The 20051-nt window shown below is 40.2% G+C and overlaps 1 long non-coding RNA gene across 1 annotated transcript; it reads left to right on the top strand.

Annotated features, from left to right (window-relative positions):
- The first annotated feature begins 17843 nt into the window (after positions 1 to 17843).
- LOC124882846 lies at positions 17844 to 18799 on the top strand. The gene is made up of 3 exons (XR_007042017.1): positions 17844 to 17981; positions 18219 to 18318; positions 18524 to 18799. It is a non-coding gene; the product is annotated as an uncharacterized LOC124882846 (long non-coding RNA).
- Positions 18800 to 20051: the final 1252 nt, after the last annotated feature.

Here is a 20051-nt window from a genome sequence, read left to right as displayed (position 1 = left end):
AGCCAGGCCAGGTGTAGCTTCTAGGAAGAGAATAGAGAGAACAAAGTTAAAAGCTGAAATAACAGCAAATAATGTAAAATTGGAGAATAGTGTGAGAATGTAGTGAAGAGGGTGAAAGTGGTTGTTATGTCCTCCAGCAGCCTAAGCCTATAGCAGCATAACTACACAGATAGTTTCAGTTCAGATTATTTAGTTAAACGGCGCTTATTTACAACAATGTCGTCTCAAGGAACCTCACAAAGGGTCCGACTGATGGTCATTGTTATACTAAAAACCACAAGGATTGGGATACCTCCCTCTGTCAGACTGATTATAACCATTGGAAAAGAGAAGGGGTCACACAGGTAGCAGAAATGGAGGGTGTGTTTGCACCTCAACCATAACTGAGCCGGTTTAGGCTAAACCTGACTCCCCCTTACTCCAACCAACAGGGAGGGAAGAAGACGGAGGTAAAAAAATAAGGAAGATAGCTCAGGATAAACTAAGCCACTCCAACTATAAGCTTTATCAAAAAGGAAAGTTTTAAGCCTAGCCTTAAAAGTAGACAGGGTGTCTGCCTCACGGACTAAAACTGGGAGCTGGTTCCACAGGAGAGGAGCCTGATAACTAAAGAATCTGCCTCCCATTCTACTTCTAGAGACTCTAGGAACCACCAGTAAACCTGCAGTCTGAGAACAAAGTGCCCTAATGAGCATATCAAAATAATGATGAGCATGTAAATAAACAATGTGATGCTGTGTTTCACCATCATGATTTACACATTTCTGAATTTATTTTTTATTTTTTTGCAACAAACAATCACAGCTCTTAGAAGACAGCATCACACCTAGCAACGGGGTCAACCACACCTCCTCAGTTAGATGGAAATTTCTCTCGCTTCCTTGCTTAGAGTCGTGCTCAGCAGCGAAGTGAAGCAGTCTTAAGCAAGGACTCTTACCCAATAATTTTTAGGTTAAGTTAGGAGCTCTCTGAGATGACTCTGAGAATATTTGAGAATATGAGCCCAGAACTGTTTGAAATCAGACACATGTCAGGAAAGAATCATAACAGCTCATTGCCCAGTAAAACAACATAGATTTGAGAGCTGACATGATTTTCTAATTTAGCTTTTAACTGGTTGTACTTCTTTTGTTTGCAGATTTTCATTAGGGTTTTCATAATGTATTATTTTTCTATGCCAACTCAAAGCAGTAGCATTGTGAAAATTATTTCACAGGTAAGAGTCAGGTAAGATTTGATTCGTACGGAAGCGTATTGCTGTAACAAAAAGAAAATAATGAATTTGAACACTATCAAGTTATAACATAATAAGTATATGGTACAAACGCGATAATATCCCCATATTATCGCGTTAAACATGGGGACAACAGCCCTGATCCACGCTGATTTTGGAACTGAAAATGTCACGATGTTCGAAATGCAGATATTTCTATGATAGGGTGCTGATCGCCCAGCCAGTAATTGCTTTATTTCTGGATCCAGCCATCACAATCAGCCGATTGAAAGCTGGTGGGGCTTTTTGTGGACGCATCATGCTCAACAGTGAATGGATCCTTTTCAGGAACTGAAAGGCAATGATTTTTTTCTCTGGTGACTTTTTGGACAAGCTTGTTCTGATTACTTTTCTGAAGATCGGTAAAGTATCTCTGAACTTCAAGGCTGCCTTGCTGCCTTTCTGTGTTTGAATGGTAGTGGTGCATATGTGCAAGAGAGAAGGAAAAACTGCAGGACAGAAATAAAAAGTGCTGAATAAAAATGCATTTTTGCTATTTATTAAATGATTAAGTAAACAGTTTATTATTATTATTGGCAATAACCCCACATAAACCTGTGGTAACTAGCATATAATGAGATGTCAATTATCATTTCTGATGGCCCAAGAATTGTATTGTTACGGATTTATTATTTTAAAAGTTGTTTTTAATTAAATTAAGAGTTTTTCTTTTCTTTCAGAGAAAATGTGCACCCCACAAACAGATTCTAAGTACTAAGCATTGAGACAATTTTTAACTAATGTTTCTTCTAGGGGAGCTGCAACAGGTTGTGTAGTGATGTCAAGGAAGAACCGAGTAGTTACAGTTAAATACACACTAGTAGCATGAACATACAGCTCATATCTCCACACTTTCTCTCCACACTCCTACTCTGTGAGGCACAGTGCCACCTGCTGTTGAGGGGGTGTAATGTTCCAATTCTTCTTACTGTCTTAGGTGGGTACACACAACCACACATACAGGGGTTGGACAATGAAACTGAAACACCTGGTTTTAGACCACAATAATTTATTAGTATGGTGTAGGGCCTCCTTTTGCGGCCAATACAGCGTCAATTCGTCTTGGGAATGACATTTACAAGTCCTGCACAGTGGTCAGAGGGATTTTAAGCCATTCTTCTTGCAGGATAGTGGCCAGGTCACTACGTGATACTGGTGTTTACAATACAATGTTTGAACCATTGGATGCACATGGTCCTCAAGAATGGTTCGGTAGTCCTTGGCAGTGACGCGCCCATCTAGCACAAGTATTGGGCCAAGGGAATGCCATGATATGGCAGCCCAAACCATCACTGATCCACCCCCATGCTTCACTCTGGGCATGCAACAGTCTGGGTGGTACGCTTCTTTGGGGCTTCTCCACACCGTAACTCTCCCGAATGTGGGGAAAACAGTAAAGGTGGACTCATCAGAGAACAATACATGTTTCACATTGTCCACAGCCCAAGATTTGTGCTCCGTGCACCATTGAAACCGACGTTTGGCATTGGCATGAGTGACCAAAGGTTTGGCTATAGCAGCCCGGCCGTGTATATTGACCCTGTGGAGCTCCCGACGGACAGTTCTGGTGGAAACAGGAGAGTTGAGGTGCACATTTAATTCTGCTGTAATTTGGGCAGCCGTGGTTTTATGTTTTTTGGATATAATTCGGGTTAGCACCCGAACATCCCTTTCAGACAGCTTCCTCTTGTGTCCACAGTTAATCCTGTTGGATGTGGTTGGTCCTTCTTGGTGGTATGCTGACATTACCCTGGATATCGTGGCTCTTGATACATCACAAAGACTTGCTGTCTTGGTCACAGATGCGCCAGCAAGACGTGCACCAACAATTTGTCCTCTTTTGAACTCTGGTATGTCACCCATAATGTTGTGTGCATTTCAATATTTTGAGCAAAACTGTGCTCTTACCCTGCTAATTGAACCTTCACACTCTGCTCTTACTGGTGCAATGTGCAATCAATGAAGACTGGCTACCAGGCTGGTCCAATTTAGCCATGAAACCTCCCACACTAAAATGACAGGAGTTTCAGTTTCATTGTCCAACCCCTGTATAATCCATCCCACCTCCCAGGTGTGGCATATCAAGATGCTGATTAGACAGCATGATTATTGCACAGAAGTGCCTTAGGCTGGCCACAGCAAAAGTCCACTCTGAAATGTAAATTCTTTCCATTAAATATGATTTATTTGATGGAAAAGATTTCATTTGAATAAATTATGATTAATTCATTCACTGTCCCATGTTGAAAGGTTAAGAGCCATTTTATGTTGCCGGATGTCTGGGTTGTTTCAAAATGGTGTTTATCTGCATGGGAGAATTAATAACAGATTCATTTTGAGATATTCTCACTAGGCTGTCAGAGATGTGCTGATATTGATGCTTTTAACACAGCTCTGCTGCTTTGTTAAAGGGCTGATAAATTGATGGTTTCAATTCTATTTTAAAATATATTGTAACCTATGTGCCAGGAAATATTTATAAAAATTTGGAAGTTTAACTGGGGTTTTGGAGAAGATATTTTATTATATTTCAGGGAGTATATGATGTAGTTCCAAGTAAATTATCTTTTCCTGTTATTTAACATGACTTAAATGTGGTCAAACCACTGACATTGCAGGAAGCTCAGCGCCATTTTTGAATAAAACAACCATCCCTGGATGACAAAATGACATAAGTGTTAAATGACATTAATTAGTAATTATTAATAGAACTTTACAGTAAATTTAGTGAGATAATACCAGTCTAGTTTGAATCGTTACTCTTTTTTATTGATCAAACACTTTGTTTCAATTCATACAGCAAAAACCTCAGGCTAATGTGTGAATTGTTTTGCTCTTTTTCCTTCGAATCCTATTTTTATATATATTGTTCATTAAGTGCAGACATGTGTGTTCAACAAGGTCATAAATGTTTCAATTTGTTTCTGAACAACATAAATAGCAACCGATTAAACTTAATTACTTAACCTACATTTAACATGATCAACAAATTAAGCCTAATGAGGGTATTTTATATTTGTATATTATCTCAACAAAAAATATGTTTTAAAAAAATATATATTTAATAGTCATCAGATCAAATAACATGTCTCTGTTTTTGAGTCAGAACCTGAGATCCTGAAACCAAAGGAGGTTCTTTTCAAGAAGAAATACATGAGCTCTGTGTTGGTGGTGAGGCAGGACAGCTGGATGGTTTTCTTCATTGGAACAACCAATGGGGTGCTCATTAAGGTGAGTGGTTGGGTTTCAGAAACAGATATTATATCTCAACTGGAACTGTTTTGGTTCATTATTAAGCTGGTGTGTACATGTTAAAGATGAGGTGAAAAGAAGAACCAGCCTGCTGCCAGCTATAAGCATACTTTGTACTGACATGACCAAAATTGCTTTAAATTCCTTCCAAGCCCCATTTAATGAGCTTACGATAAGCACACTGAAGATCATCCCAAATGGGGTTGTGCAATTTGGTGCTACAGTCCTTAAGAGTTAAGTACATTCTAAATGTCTTCTACTAGATGCAAATTCAGCACTGTGTACAAAATCTGTCACTAAGATCAGGAAGTTGGTGCCAACCATAGAAACAGAGATGCTTACTTATGTAGCACGAGGAGACACAAGCCCCTTTCAGAACATGGTTATGTGATAAACCTATAGGCCCCTCTCCAACCAACACAATATTTAAGGTTTTCACCTATGATGATGCAACTTAAATAAGCCAAGCTGGCCTTGTGTAACCAGCACGCGACTATGGAGAGTAAGGCATGTTTGAAAGAACCAGCAAAGGTTCAAGATAAGAAAATTTCTACTCATCCAGTAATCAGGAACATAAATAAAAAAGCCCACACTTCATATGTAGAACCTCCTGTACAAACAGGTGCCAATAAGGAGAAGTTATATCCATAGCTAGAAAAGGCTGAAACTGAAGAAAAGTACAGAGGTACTAATCTAGGCAAGACTAACAGACAAGAATTATCAAGGGCTTATAGAAGAAAAAGAGCAGTTAAGGAAAGTCAAGACCTCAGTGGTGCCAATGGTAATCAGAGCAGTTTTGATTATGGTACCCAGTTTAAGGACCACAATTATACCTCTGAGATCTCTGTCCAGAAGAGTGCAGTCCCTTTAGCTCACAGATCTTGAGCTTGAAGTGGAACTGTTCAAGTGAAAAGGGCGAGCAAAGTGTTTTTAAATATATTACATGTAGTAACCATCTATACTGTTCTCAGCTTGCTGTGGATAAGAACAATGTTCCAGCATGTCCAGAAGAGCTCTATAGGGCCAGTCGTAGTCAGAAAGAGTTACCAAAAATCCATCTGGACCCAGTGGATTGTAAATACGTGTATCTGCAGTCTAAAAACCAGGTAACCTTTTTCTTTTTTTCATGTTATATGTACAAGGCTGCATGTCACATGGTCTCTAAATCTTTGGGTTTTGTTACAGATTATTCATATACCAGTGTCAAAGTGCAATGTATATAAAAATGTGAAGGACTGTTGCACTGCACAGGATCCATACTCTGTCTGGTGTTATTCTGAACGAAGGTGAGACAAATTTATAACATATGCAGCTGAATTCTTCTGACAGTTGTGAAATTTATGATGACATGCCTTAATTTTTTAAGATGTACCTTTAAAGACGACTGCAAAGGCACAGAGTGGTTGTCCATCCCTGATGAATCCCATCAGGAAGTGGTTTCCCACAGATCTGTGAATGATAATACAGGAAAGGTGGGGCAATAACATATAATACCATGCTCCAACTGAATAAATGTACTTTATTCAGTTGGAACTACCAGTTATTTAATTCTTATGTTTGCTACTTTCCCAGGTCAAAGTAGTTGTCCAAGTACACCTGACTGTGACACAGAAGGTTCAGTCTAACTTCAGCTGTCAGATTACTACAACCTTTGGCCAGCTTTGTAGGCCAAATAGGCCACAACCGCAGTACCCACAATGCACCTGCATTCTTGCTGACGCTCTTACTACTACTGGTCAGTAATGTTTGGTAAATTATCCAGTAAAAGAAATCATTTGTAATTATTGACCCCAGATCACTACAAGACTCCTGGACATGTGTTAATTATGATCTAGTTTAAAAATGTAAAATATCAAAGCAAATAACAAAAATAGGTTGCTGACTTTAATATTCATATATTTTCCCTATACACGAATTCTTGCCACTAGTCAGAATGTAACAATTGTTTGAGAAATATTGCATTAAGGAAGATTATTCAAAACAGTATGAAGAACTGGCAACAAAGTGAAAGCAAACCCTGATTTTTAATAACATTTATTAACATATTTGCTTGGTATGAACATGACAACCATAATTGCGTAGCCCTCTGCAGTTTCCCTAAAAGAAGGATCTCTGTTCTTTTTGGGTGCATTTCCTCATTTCATGAGCGGCAAATATCCACAGAAACCAATAATCTGAAAAAATCCTTAAACAAATCTTAAATTTATTCCAGTTAAAATTCTGAAGAAAGTCATGGTCATTGTTGCTTTTTGCTTCAGCTTTACCATGTATGGTAAACGACAGTATGAAGTAGTTTCTTGTTTTCTTGAGTCTTGTGATTGCTGTCCATTATTTCTCTGTCTTTGTCCTGTTCGTATTACAAACTGCACACTTTGATGTTGTTTCTTCAATGTGTGTTGAAATGTTTGGCCAGTATAAAATGTCCCTGGCTCTTTCTTTGCACCTAACCAGTCCTGGGTGTGATTCATGGACCCATTCTTGTCTCGACTGTTGTGGAACTCTGAGGTTTGCTCTCTTGAACAACAGTTCAGATGTGTAGATTATCTCGTCCCTTAAGGTCCTATAGGGCTGATAGTCTTTTGGAACAGCACATTCAGGCCATCCTCTTTGCGCTATTTCTTTCAGTAGCTGCAGTTCAGTGTCCTTTGCTGTAGCTTTTTTGAACTTTTCTTATGACATGGGCAGTTGAGGTGTAACCATGTTTATCTCCAGCTCTTTTTCAAGCGGAGCGTCTTTTCTCTCGTAAGAATGCTTGGCTCAGAGTATTTGCAGTATGAAGCTCCTTGCCAAGTGACAAGTTGTTTGAGGTTTTTTAAATCTTATTTTCGGAGCGTCCTCCCAGGGCCACTGTACGTCTCCTTCAGGCAGCTTCCTTAACAGTCCACTTGTGTCTAACAGCTTCGGTATGAATTTTGCAAGATACTGAATCATTCCTAAGAATCTCAGCAGCTCGTGTTTGTCCTGAGGTACGGGTAGCTGTGTCACTGCTCTGCTTTTCCCTCATCTGGTTTCAAACCACTGTCCGTGACTTGGTGTCCAATGTATTTGATCTCTTTTGTCCTGATGAAGTACTTTTTTTAATTCAGTTTCAGATTTTATTGCCATACTCTGTCCAGCTTTCTCAGCCTGTGGCCATGCTCCACTTTAGTCTCCTCATCCCAGCAATGTGTTCACGACACCATCCAGATCCTTGATCATTTGTGCAATGGATCTCTGGAACACCTTGGGGGCTGACCAAATGCCAAAGGGTAAATGTGGGAAATGTTGTCCAATGGGTGTATTAAAATAATGAAGCTTTGAGCTTTTCACAATAAGTTTGATCTGCCAAAATCACTGATTAGCATCTAACACAGATAAATATTTAGCATTTGGCATGAAGATCAAACTTTTTCCACTGTGAGCAATGGATAGTTGTTCCTTCTTATTGCTTTATTTAGGTCTTTTGAGTCCATGCAGATGCACATTTTCTTTTGTGTAACTACAGTAAATCTACTATTAACCCATTCTATTGGCTCTGTCTGCCTTGTAATGACTCCATTTTATTTTTCATTTGCTGTAGTTCTTTACTACTCTGTCTCTTAGGGCTACAGCAATCCTCCTGGGGACATGTAAAACTGGTGTGACTGTGTGGTCTGTTTGGATGTGGTGCTGACCTGGCAAACAACCAAGACCATCAAACAGATCATTACAGTCCTTGAGAATGTCTTGTTCTCCTTCAACTTCATATAGTCTTTGCACTAATTTTAGTTTCAAGCATGCAGCCCCTCCAATTAGTGTTCATCTTCTGGAGTGAATTCAAAGTCAATCTTGTGCTTTTTGCCTCATAGGTCAGGATTTTCTTGACTAATGTGCCACCTTGTGACCAAAGAAGAAAACAAGTTTTGTTTTACTTGCCTTCAATTTGCCGGAAACTTCAAATGCAGTCAGTGCTTTTATAGCCATGAAATTGCAGTTTACCCGTGTCCAGCTTACATGTCACAAGTTCATTGTTTATCTTCAGGTTTTCAGTCTCTGCAGACTCCATAAGCGCAACATTCTTGTGTTCCACTTTTACTGTCCCAAGTTGTTTTTGTGTAGATCATTAAACTTGCAGTCCTTGGATTTTGTGCTTTAAATCTGACATATGCATCAATTGCTTCTGCCTGTTTCAGCTCTCTTGTGAGGAACATGTGCCATATGTACGTTATGTTTTTGTAGTCCTTAAACTTCATGTTCAGCACTTAAATTTTATCAAGTTCGTCGTCCCCAAATTCAAAAGTATTATATACTTTTTCCGCTTCTTCTGCAACATGTAAACACGTTGCACATTAAACCTTCTTGGATTTCGCCGCAATGCCACTAGCAGTACTGAAGAGTTTGACAAACTGACTCTAGTTTCTCCCATTTTCCGCTAGGTTTCGACAGGTAACAGGTTGTTCTTCAAGCTCTGCAACCCCACTCTTGTCATTTCCATATTTTAACAACTATGGGTACTTATAGGGCACACACTTCAAATACATCACAGGGGTCAAACTCTGGTTCAAACATGTTAAATGCAACTTGAATGCTCCATAACGATTGTTGAAATATCTCAGAGGCCACTTATCCGTTATCATATTTACAAATGTATGATAGGATCTTACCGTAGTAAATGCAGGAATCCTGATAGCATTGTGTTTAACTGTTCATTATTTAATTAAAATAACCAAGATGATTTCTAATTTATAGAATTTGATGTCACTGTCACAATCACATTTTGGAAGACAACATTCACAAAGCATCTTAAGCTGATTGACTGTTCTACCAGTTCCCTATCGTGAGTTCATTTGTGTTTAAAAATACATGTTTTAAGACATTCACTAATTATGTTTACCTGTAGAAACCCCAATAGGGGAAACAGTTTGGTTGAAAAGATGCAATTATTTATGGTCTGATGCAAAAAAATGGAAGAAGCACATATTATGCGGAATATACTGTTTAAATGCACAGTGGAGCACTTTTTTACACTGTTTTGTTGCATCAAAAAGTTTAGGACATCCCAATGGATGACTAGGTTTTTCTCCAGGTACTTTGGCTTCCTCTCACCATCTCAAAACATGTGTATTAGGTTAATTGGACACTCTAAATTGCCATTAGGTCCAGTGGTGTGTCTGCAAGGTTCTTTGCCCAGTGTGTTTCTGTTTTGTCCTGTGATGGACTTGTGACCAGTTCAACATGTACCCAGCCTCTTAGCTACTGATTGCTGTAAATGAACAGAAATAATGTTCCTCAAACAGATATAACAGATAACTGAATTATTTGTTTTGTACCTTGCAGCATTTTATATCTAGCAGGATTATTGTGCATTTTATATATCATTGTGACTGAGTTCAAGATCATGTGTTGTTTTATCTGCAGGTGTCAGCAGTGTATCAGAGCTGGGTGTGGATGGAGACAGAACAGCTGTTCCTGGGCTGGTGAAGGAGTGCAGGATGTCATAACGAGGCCTAATTTACCAATTTACCAAAAGCAGCTTTTGTAAACCTTTGACTTATTTATCAGTTACATTATGTGAATCTAAACCAACATCAACCCTAAAATATTTAGTTTAGCAAGACATTAGCCAGCCAAAACACTCAGGGTAAGTAATGAAGGATAATACAAATACCAGCTAAGAAAATCTTAGAAACTAGGAAGCTGAATGTAACATAGCTACAACAGATCAAATGACTGACATGTACCAACTAAATTTATGCCCATGTTTCATCTTTCAGGACAGTATTTACCAGAAGATCACCTCTCAGCCAAACACTGTGGTTAGTCTGAGCCTCAGTTGTTATCCACACAGTTTTTTCTGACTCTCAACATTAAACATATTCAGAATAACACAAACTACTGTACTGTAGAAGTTTATTTTGGGTGTTTTCTGACAGAGGCCTGTGATTACTTCCATCACTCCCAGTACTGTGTCTTACCATGGCAGAAACCATGCTTTGTTGAAAGGCCATAACCTCAGAGATGTAATTGGAGTGAAGGTCCAGGCAGAAATGGACTGTTCTTTACAAGAGTAAGTAACTCTCCAATCTATGTCTACAATTTCAAATACACATTAAAGACATTTGGCACAATATAAGCTATAAAGACATCTGGCATGTCATGATACGTTCAACTTTTGCAAGTATATACCAGGTAATAAAATGCCAGAAGCCTGCCTTTTCTAACTTATCTTGTCATAGATTCTGTGTTGTGTTGTGCATTGGAAACAGCACACATGGACAATGTGTTTTTGCAACCAGCAGGGCAGGTGGATTCTTTTTAAAACCAAAATAAATTCAGTACAGCAGTTTCACTTCACCAGGCTTCTAAATACACACTACAGTGCCATACCTAGCAGCAACTGGATTTTCTCCAAAGATTGACTGTGAAATTACAGGACATGTATTGTATAGTATAGTGTAGGTATAAACCAGTTGTCACAATTATGCTTCTGCATAGTCCAACTTCAATTTTATATTTTGCCAGTTGATTCTGTATATTCCTCAAGTCTCAGTAGTAAAATGCATGAGTTACCATTTTTATTGTTTCCACTTGAGGTATTTCCCTATTATTGCAAATTGTGAGTTATTATCTATGTTTTACTCTATTTTCTGATTCTTTGTGCTTTGGTAATTTGTGTTCTCCAAGACAGTTTTCTACCTTTATAACTATCTTAACCGCTTCCCCTGTGATGTACTACCTGGTTTTTGTCACAGTTGTCAGGTTTAAATATCATCTGCTGAAAGTAAAAATATTTTAGATCTGTTGGGCTCAGGAGTCAAATGATTGAGGAAGAATTTCTTGCTTGCATTTGTCAGCCAGGGTTTCATTCTTGTTATATGATGTGATCTCAGTTCAGATTTTTCTCTCCCTCTGTGTCACCATAATTCACTCCGATTAGATCTCCATTATGGAACAACACCGGTGTGAGTCTGACGTTCCACATTCCCAAAAGAGCCAATGAAGCTGCGGCCAAAGTGTGTGCTGTCCTCTCTGATGGGAGTTGCCATGGCAAAGCTGAAATCAACTACCAGTCATCACCAACTTGTAGCAGGATATCACCATTAGAAAGCTGGAGAAGGTATACATGGGTTTTACACCAGTTAAAGTGTGCATTCCAGAAGGATTAATACCCCTTGAACCCTTGTTAATTTTGCCACATTCAGTAAATGTTGTTGTGATTTTTTGTGACAGGGCATCGGAAAGTGCTGAATAATTGTGCCAAAGAAGGAAAATTATGCATCAGTCAGTCAGTCATTTTCTACCGCTTATTCCATAGTGGGTCACGGGGGAGCTGGTGCCTATCTCCAGCAGTCTATGGGCGAGAGGCAGGGTACACCCTGGACAGGTCGCCAGTCCATCGCAGGGCAACACACAAACAACCACACACACTCCTAAGGGCAATTTAGAGTGCCCAATTAACCTAACAGTCATGTCTTTGGACATCCTGGTTGCAGAAACACAACCCTCACATCGACTGGAAGAAAAAAGAAGTTTTGGGTTGGTCTGAGTCATGTTCCGCTGACTGTCTTTTGTCTGCTGCTACGGAGGTCAGTGTGGAGAATGAGGTTGAGGAGACTTATCTGGATTTATCCAAGGTACCGCAAGAATACCATGATTTAAAGGAAGTATTTAATAAGATCAAAGCCACAGCTCTGCCACCCCACAGACCTTATGATTGTGCTATTGATTTGCTTCCTGGCACATCACCCCCTAAAGGCAGAACCTATTCATTGTCTGGTCCAGAGCACAGGGCCATGAAGAGTTATGTTGATGAGGCATTAAAGGCAGGGCACATTCAACCCTCTTCCTCTCCTGCAGGTGCTGGTTTCGTTTTTATTGGGAAGAAGGATGGTTCATTGAGACCATGCATTGATTATAGAGGCCTTAATGAGATAACAGTTAAAAATAGATATCCCTTACCACTCATGAACACAACTTTTGATCAGATCCAGGGAGCCAAGATATTTTCTAAGCTGGATCTAAGGAATGCATATCATCTGCTCTGAATTAGAGAAGGAGATGAGTGGAAAACGGCTTTCAACACGCCTACGGGCCATTATGAATACAAGGTCATGGCATTTGGACTTACTAACGCTCCTGCAGTTTTTCAGTCATTTGTCAATGACGTTCTAAGAGACATGGTGGGTCAATTCGTATTTGTTTATCTTGATGACATACTGAAATATTCTCAAGATCTGGAAACCCACAGAAAACATGTCAGAGCTGGTCTCCTGCGTCTTCTCCAAAACCAGTTGTTCGTCAAGGCAGAGAAATGTGAGTTCCACATAACTACCACTTCCTTTTTGGGCTTCATCATTTCCCCAGATCAAGTGCTTGTCTACCCCTCCAAGGTTAAGGCCATGTTGGAATGGCCTGTTCCAACTGATCGCAAGCAGCTTCAAAGGTTTCTGGGCTTCGCAAACTTCTATAGGAGGTTTATTAGAAATTACAGCCTGGTTGCTACTCCCCTAAACGCTCTTACCTCTTCCAAGGTGAAATTTGTGTGGAATAAGGATGCAGAGAAGGCCTTCAATAGGTTAAAGGAACTCTTCACGTTAGCTCCAGTGTTACGGTCTCCTGACCCAGAGAAACAGTTTATCGTGGAGGTGGATGCCTCAAGCACTGGGGTCGGAGCTGTATTAAGCCAAAGAGGTGAGGATGATCGTGTTCGTGATCCTCTTCATGAGACTGTCCTACAACAACAGTGTCTTCAGTCAGAGGCTTCTTCAGATCTGCTGTAAGACGGAGTGCTACAGGAGATCCTTCCTGCTCACAGCCATCAGCATCTACAACGGCTCTTTGAGGAAACCTTCATAATATGAGCTACAACAACATTTAATTTCCCTTTGGGATTAATAAAGTATTTTTTGAATTGAATTTGAATTCACCCATGTGCCTTCTTTTCAAGGACTCTGTCACAGGCTGAGCGGAATTACGACGTGGGAGACAGAGAGTTATTGGCTGTCAAGTTGGCGTTGACACAGTGGAGACATTGGCTGGAGGGGACTAAGGAGCTGTTTATGGTGTGGACTAACTTGGAGTACCTGAAATCAGCAAAACGGCTAAACCCCAGACAGGCTAGGTGGGCTTTGTTTTTTGGTCGTTTTCATTTCTCCCTATCTTACAGGCCAGGGAGTAAAAATGGCAAACCTGACGCCCTATCCCGGATTCAAGAGCCTGAAGAATCTCAGTCTGCGGGTGAAGAGGAGTTTATCCTTCCTGAAACCGTCAGGTTGTCTGTGTCCCGAGTGGAGGTGGAAAGGGAGGTCCAGGAAGCCATTAGAGATCTACCTATCCCACCATCATGTCCACCTGACCGCTGTTTTGTCCCTGAATGCCTTGTGCCTAAGGTAGTGGAGTCTTGTCATTGCTCTCGTTTAGTTTCTCATCCAGGAATCAGCAGAACCATTCAGACAGTTCGAACTCGGTTTTGGTGGCCATCGCTGGTCACGGATGTCAAAGACTTTGTTTCTGAATGCACTCAATGTTGTCGAGCCAAGCCTTCTCGTCGCCCCCCTGCGGGGTTTTTGCACCCATTGACCATTCCCCCTCGCCCATGGTCGCACATTGCGATAGATTTTGTGACAGGTCTACCGGTTTCTAATGGTCACTCTGTACTACTAACCATAATTGACAGATTTTTTAAGATGGTTCATCTGGTGCCCTCGGAGAAGCTTCCATCTGCAAAGGAGATGGGTGAGATATTGACCCGAGAAGTTTTCAGGCTCCATGGAATCCCTAATGACATTGTTTCCGATAGAGGACCCCAATTTGTGTCACGTTTCTGGAAGGAGTTTTGTTTGTTGTTGGGAATTTCTGTTAGTCTTTCCTCAGGGTTTCATCCTCAGTCTGATGGCCAAACTGAGAGAGCCAACCAAGAAGCTGAAACTAAACTTCGTATCTTATGTGAGTCTGTCCTGGCCAAGTGGTCACAAAAATTGCCCTGGGTTGAATACGCCATGAACTCTATGCAATCAAGTGCCACTGGTTTGTCCCCTTTTCATGTTGTGTTTGGTTTCCAGCCACCCATGTTTTCAGTTCTGGAGAGAGAAGCTAATGTTCCGTCCTCCCAAGCAGCTGCCATAAGGTGCCAAAGAATATGGAGAAAGGCCAGGAGATCGATGATCAGAATCAGGTTGTGTTTCTGCAACCAGGAGGCCCCTAGGACTACAGGAAGTTCAGGTGAATTAATGATCATGAAAGTTACTTTTTCTTGATGATTACCTCCAACTGTTAATGTAATCTCCTCTGTCCCGAGATGTGAATTGTTCATGCTGTGACCATCCAAAGCTAGCACGTTTCTTGTGTCAGCTGACGGAATAAGTTTTATGCCGTTCTTATTTGCGAATGTTTCGTCCATGAATTCAGTATCTGCTCCTGAATCAATAAACACGGGCCCCGGGAGAGACAAAGAAGAGGTTTGAAAATGTGCAGGAAACAAGAAGGAGGAGGCAGATAGTTGACTTTGGCTCAGTAGAGACCTCCCTTCCTCTGCTGAGCCTGTCCTTTTAGTGGACACCTGAGTGCTAAATGTGCTTTCTCTCCACAATAAAAACAGAGCTTGAATCTTCTCCGACGATCTTTCTCCTCAGGGGTAATCTTGGTTCTGCACAATTGCATGGGCTCACAATTATAATTTTCCTCAGTGAGAGGTGACCGACTCCTTCTCTCATACCGGTGTGCAAAAACCTGAGTAAATGATGAGCGAACCTTCTCATGGCGCTTCTCCTTCCTTCTCTCTGTCAGCCGAATATCAATTCGAGCAGCCAAATCCTTGAGTTGTTTCAGGGAAGAATGATAGTCACGGGTCGCTAGCTCATCCTTGATGTCTTCGTTTAATCCTTTCATGAATGCATCCATTTGTGCTGCCTCATTCCAACGGCTCTCTGCAGCCAACAAATGAAAGTCAATTATATAAGACGAGACAGACTGATCACCCTGTTTGAGGACAATAATCCTCTTGCGGCCTCACGACTTGGAATGACTGGGTCAAAAACTTGAATGAGTTCCTTGGAAAAAGTTTCATAAAGATCACAAGATGCAGACCCGTTATGCCATTCAGCAGTTCCCCACTGTTTTGCCTTTCCTGCCAGCAGAGATATGACAAACGCCACCTTGGAAAGTTCAGTGGGAAAGGATGACGGCTGAAGCTCAAACGGAATTTCACACTGAGTTAGAAAAGCTCCACATTGGTCTGAGTCTCCCCTGAACATCTCAGGCGGAGAGAGGCGTGGCTCCCTTACCTCTGCTGTTGTCCGTGTTACTTGGGTGTGGTTTCTTTGTGACGGTGGCGGCTCGAAGACAAGATTGCCAGAACGTAATGTGGAAATTATTTCCTCCTTGCCGGAACCCAACCAGGAAAGGGTCTTATCAACATGGGTACGCCACTGTTGTGCTGGCGATGGGTCCATTTTTGGCCAGATTTTTCTGCTATGAATCAGAAAAAGGCGGACCCAAGATTCAGCCAGACACAGTACTGAAAGTTTAAAAGATGTATTCAGCCACAGGAAAATGTCACACAGGTAACACTCCTCACAGCTTCCAGGAATCACTGAGGCAGAAAGAAGGATTAGTGACTTGTAGTCTCTCCAGATTTTGCAGGAATCAGAAAAGCCACTAACCTGCTTTTGTCTTGAGTGGAACTTGAAACCCAGAGGGGAAACCTCAGTGGGCGGCAGGCGGTGATCTCCACAGCACAGGTAAGAAGTGACTCCAGGCTGAATAATCCGAGGGCTAGGGTGGCTCAATAATCCAAGGACAGAAACAGGGTCAACGATCGGAACAAGAGGCGTCAGGCAAGGGGCAAGCATAGACATAAACCAGATGCAGGAAACAAGGTCGACAACCAAAATCCAAATAGTCTGACAGGGAGCAGGCAGAGGCATAAATCCAAAAGGCAAGGCAAGGTCAAGAACAATGATCAGACAGGAAGGAACGCTGGATATCTACTCACTAAAAATCTGGCACTGTCTGCTTGTCAGAGTCAGTATATATCAGGGAAGACACAGGTGCTTGGCATTCCACAGATTGCACTACACTGCAGCAGCCACCAGGTGCATCTAATCTGCTGATTGCAGCCAGGGAGACAGGGTAGAGCAGACGTTCCAGAATCATAACAAGTGGACTTCACGGACATGAATGCAGTAGGGGAGAATACTTTTCCAAGGCACTGTACTAAGCAGGAATCATTACTCCTGTGTTGGAAGGCAGCCACTGTGAGCTCTGCCCTACACACACTGCTGTTGTGTTGCCAAATAGGTGACCTGAGCTCTGTGCACTGAGGAGCACTCTTCATAACTTCAGAAGATAATGCCCTATCTTCCATGATTATCTCATTATTGCTTGTGTAGAGCAAATATGAGCTAAAATATGTGCAAGATATTTACTGTAGCTTTACAGGAAAAAAAAATAATACCAGAGGAAATGTCAAATTTAGATGTAATATTCTTTGACTGAAAATTTAGCACATTTCGTCTGGGTGCTCAAGAGCTCTGGTTGTGACAGTGGGTCTTTGAAGGATGAGCAGTAAAGAACAAAAACAATAATTGAAGCCACCTTTATTTGCCACTAGATGATTCAAATTAGAGAAGGAAAGGTAAGCGACAAATTCAACCCGCTCATCTCAGCCTAACACTGCACGGGTTTTATATGAAAGAAAATAGCAAAATTCAGATTACAGGTGCAAAATTATAAAACATAATATTTGTATTTATATTTTAATATAAAATAAAATCATTGGGCTAAAATATTACCAACCATTGTGAATAAAAAAATCTGTATTGGTATCAGCATTAAAAAAACTCATGTCTGTCTCTGATTGCATGCTTTACTTCTTATTATAACACAATTTAACAATTTGTGACATTACATTCATGCCTTAGTGTGATGGTTGGCTTATGCGGTTAATATTTTCTTACGTTAATCTGTATTATAGTGGTTCACTTTAATCACCAACACTTCAGGTCAGCACATTCACCTTGTTATCCTCAGGTGTTTAATTATTTATCACAGTTAATGTTTTTAAATTCTCTACAGACTCTCACCTATGAAACACCTGCAGACGAAAACCCTTGGTGGAATAGTAATCATGTGTATTTGAAAGTAGCCAATGAAACACTGGAATGCTACACAGATATACACTACAAATCAGACCCCCAGTTTTTCACATTTATAGCAACAAGGACAGGAGACAAAGTGCAAGTGATGATACAGGTGATGGTTTTTATTTTTATTTTTGGTAATTACATGTAATAAATAATTATGTTCTGACCGGTTTCTGTTTCCTTTTCAGTATGAAGACTGGAACCTTGAGATGACAAGAGAGGAATTGTCTGTTTGGGGTGTTAAGGATGGGAAGCAATATCCCTGCGTCATGAAGGGCAAAAATAACTCAACTACTGCGGCTGACTATTTCATCTGTGACATTCAAAATGCAAATGTCAAATTTAATCAGCTAACGGTAATATTTAAAAACTAAAATATACAGTCTTATGCCTTTTGTTCTGATACATTAAACAGTGCTGGTGTTCAGCAGTGCTGTTTGTGTCACAGTTTAGGTGAGAAAATGTAATCTCTGTTAAGCTTCTGTTAAATTGTGATTCTTACCTCTGAATAGCTCCCAGATCTGAAGTAATAATGTACATATCCCATCTTTTATTGAAAAATATTTTTTGACATAGCATTGTCTTTTTTTCAGATTAAATATGGACAATTGACAGTGCAAGTGTGGAATCCACCTTTATGTGATCAGTTCCTTCTGATGTGGCGCCTCCTGTTGGTTCCCTGTGTTACTGCCGGTAAATCTGCTGTTATTTTGCTTAATAGATTAATATCAAATAGATTCAAACATGTATTCCATGTTACATATATTGTGGCTTTACGATTCATGTTTAAACTCTCTGTCTGCAGTCAATGTGATGCAAATAGTGACTGAAAAACCGATTTGTTCTATTTTTATAGAGAAAGATCAATGTGTCCAATGAATTACTGCTTGTCTTTCAGTGTTGGTGATTATCTGTCAGTGCCTTGTTATGAAAAAGAAGCCCTGATCATTGACAACTGAGACTCCCTGGAAATACATAATTTGTTAAACTTCCAGATCATCGATATTTGACATAATACAGCTTCGTGCAATGACTTGCTACAATGCTTTTGTAAGTTTTTAATTTGTAAGTGGAAAACTGTTTTCTTTTCTCCTTTCCATGTTTCCATTTTTGCATATTATTTACAATTTGTGGGATAGAAAATCTACAAGCATCTAAATGACTTCCATTATGATACAAGCAGTCGTCCTATTGTATCGAGTGTGTTAAATATAATGGTGCAAATTACAGGTAGTTGAGAAGCAAAACAATCTGTCAGTATAAAACATGCCAGCATTTAGCAACTTGCTCCTGTGTATGTTTGTACAGTTTACACAAAAGAATTGTGAAATCTGAAATTTGAACAAGGACATAAATGCTAATCCTATTGATTTTGCTTGTAAACAATCAACATTACCTGACTAAAAACATTCCTGAATTAAAATGTATTTCTTAGATCCTCTGAAAAACATTGTTGCTCTTTGTTTTATACTGGCATCTAATTTTGTGTTCGATTGTCGATATTTGGAAAGTCGTTCAAGTAAGTTTAGGTCTTGGTGTTGTAATGTGTGGGCAGTAGTTCCTGTGGACATTATCCAGAAATACACCATGTTTGTGCAATGAATGCAAGAAAGAGTCAGCTGCCACACTTCTGCAGCTTGCCTTATTAATATTTAATCGCTCTTTTATTTTTAAAAGTTCTCCAAATCTCCAGATCTAGATTTTGAGGGCATCTCTTGTCTTCAGCCCTCACAGATATTCTGTTTAGGCCAGAACTTTAATTTGCTTTTGTAAAACAATTCTTCTATTGATTTCTTTATATGCTTGGACTCAGTGTGATGCTGAAAAACAAAACCACTCCTCAAGGCTGTGGGTGTAAGTTGATTGGTATTTGGAACTTTTCATAATTTCATGCACCTTTACGTACAAGTTTCATCTGAAAAAATGTTACCCCAAAACACGATGGTGCCACCCCCATGTTTCACTGTGGGTATAGTGTTATTTTGGTGATGCCCAGTGTTGTTCGTGCTAATCACCAATTCAATTCAATTCAGTTTTATTTATATAGCGCCAATTCACAACACATGTCGTCTCAAGGTACTTCACAAAAGTCAGGATCATACATTCCAATGAATCCTAATCATTGAACAGTGCAGTCAAAGTTAGTTATTTATTCAAATTGGATAAAAAGTTTTTCTATCTAAGGAAACCCAGCAGATTGCATCCAGTCAGTGACTTGCAGCATTCACTCCTCCTGGATGAGCATGTAGAGACAGTGGACAGTCACTGGTGTTGACTTTGTAGCAATCCCTCATACTGAGCATGCATGTAGCGACAGTGGAGAGGAAAAACTCCCTTTTAACAGGAAGAAACCTCCAGCAGAACCAGAACCAGGCTCAGTGTGAGCGGCCATCTGCCACGACCGACTGGGGGTTTGAGAGAACAGA

This window comes from Girardinichthys multiradiatus, chromosome 17 (genome assembly GCF_021462225.1).
Source record: "Girardinichthys multiradiatus isolate DD_20200921_A chromosome 17, DD_fGirMul_XY1, whole genome shotgun sequence".
In the NCBI taxonomy this organism is placed as follows: Eukaryota; Metazoa; Chordata; class Actinopteri; order Cyprinodontiformes; family Goodeidae; genus Girardinichthys; species Girardinichthys multiradiatus.
Note: the sequence above shows the minus strand (reverse complement) of the source record. Positions and strands in the feature narration are given on the sequence as shown.